Raw genomic sequence first — 2,002 nt, 5'->3', positions numbered from 1 at the left:
TGGAGATGCTGGGGATCGAACCCAGGGCCTTTCACATGCAAAGCGAACGCTCTACCACTGAGCTACATCCCCATATATATTGTGTTCATATAAAGTAATAATATTATGTGTAAATACATAAATATCTACATACTAGGGACATGTAGTTTACACATGTTCATTCCACTTGAGTAAATAAATACTTGTCTAATTATTACTATTGTCTAGTTTTAAAACTTAATCGATTTCAGAAAGGTGGATACGTCGGTAGTTGTAGGTGGTACCTCACGCGCTATCTTTGTCATAACAGAATGATTTTTATGATTTCTTTTTAAAATAACAAAGATAAACATTAATGTCGTGTACGTAGGTAGGTACCTATTTCAGCTTCCAGGCATTTCGCTATTTCAGCTGTGTTTCGGTATGTAGTGCTGTTTACGTATATAGTCGATGGTTATTTGGGACCCACTTATTACCATGTGGGCCGACAGCTTGTTTGGTATACTAATTACATACTCAATAGAGTAAAAAACATATAACTGCGTCCTGATTAGAGCCTTTACTGGTCACTGCAAATTAAATAAACACATGGAAAATTTGGCCCGTGCTTAACAAATATTTTCAGATTTTGCCAAATGGAAAACGAAATGCAGTGGCATTGAAAGATATTTTTAGGAGTGATAGTTTTTACTTAGTTAGTGTATACTACACATCCTATGTGGTTGTAGCCCACCAATGCATCCTTTGGAAAGTACACACTATCCTGAGGAGATAAAAACTATCGTTCCTAAAAATATCTTTCAATTTTTGTCCCTGATTGGTCCAGGCAGTGAACTCTTAAAAAAGGCGAACACAAAAGTATGCAGATCTCAGTGCTACAGGTCTCTTTAACACTGAGTTATAACACAAACTCCTTAATAAAAAAGATACATATTTAATATTGATTATTATATTAAACAATCAATATTAAATATGTATCATTTTTATTAAACAACTCTAAATCTTGACTTACTTATTGACTACAGTCGAAAAAAAAAGAGGCAAAAAAATATTCATCTGAATATACATATAACAGCGATGAATAAAACAGTTGACATATTAATAAAAGTTCACTTAAATAAGATTTATGGTACGATTACAGTCTATTTGAACGCAATTAATTCATAATAAACAGTACATTAAATCATTCTCATGTCAGGGGGAGTGGTAGGAGCTAGGAGCCGCCTGATGGCATTCTTGTGCCGCCATAAAAATACTTTCACGCGCCAAATGAGGGATTTAACCCTACTATGCGATAGAAGTACGATATGAAAAGTCTGTAGAAAAATTATATGTAAGAATTATATAATGTGTAACATAATTAATACAAATATAAACGTAGATGAATAATAATAATAAAAACCCTGTACAATTCATATAGCGCAATCTGAGTTAGATTGCGCTATATGAATTATACAAGCTAAATAGAGCCTGTATTATGGCACGGTTTCTACATGTACATAGAAAATACCCAGTTCGACATAGACAGCCATACCAATGAATTTGTATTTCAATCCCGCGACCATCAGATCGGCTAGATCACCGAGGTCGTTAATAAAAATATTGGTGCGTGGTATTGGAAAAAATAAACTACTAAAATATAATAAACTAAAAAAACCCCGATAAAGAGCCAAATGAATCAGAGATACGGGGTAGGTCGGCATCCTCTTACGAAGAATTCAATTATAATATACTGAGCGAAATATAGACATACTACAGTTGACAACGACTTCGACTACCCCATCTGAGATAAAGGTCGTGATAGTAATATATTAATGGTTTGTAAAAGCTGTAAAATGTACTACTTGTTATGCAATACCTATTAAGGTTTAATTTCAACAAATAATCTCGTTCTACTAATTCTAATAGTTCTGACACTAATTATTTGTTAAAAAATCTGACATTGACTATATTCGTATAGTAGTAGAGAGTAAAAATTAAGAAACAAAATCGTTTTTACTATTTTAATGAAATATGGAACATT

The 2,002-nt window shown here is 32.9% G+C and overlaps 1 non-coding gene across 1 annotated transcript; it reads right to left on the bottom strand.

Annotated features, from left to right (window-relative positions):
* Trnaa-ugc (transfer RNA alanine (anticodon UGC)) lies at positions 1-72 on the bottom strand. The gene has a single exon. It is a non-coding gene; the product is annotated as a tRNA-Ala (tRNA).
* Between the last annotated feature and the right edge of the window lie 1,930 nt (positions 73-2,002).

The sequence above is a fragment of the Achroia grisella genome, unplaced genomic scaffold, assembly GCF_030625045.1.
Source record: "Achroia grisella isolate CSIRO2021 unplaced genomic scaffold, CSIRO_AGI_Agris_v1 utg511, whole genome shotgun sequence".
Taxonomy (NCBI): Eukaryota; Metazoa; Arthropoda; class Insecta; order Lepidoptera; family Pyralidae; genus Achroia; species Achroia grisella.
The sequence above is the reverse complement of the archived record's forward strand: the minus strand, read 5'-3'. Positions and strand labels throughout refer to the sequence as shown.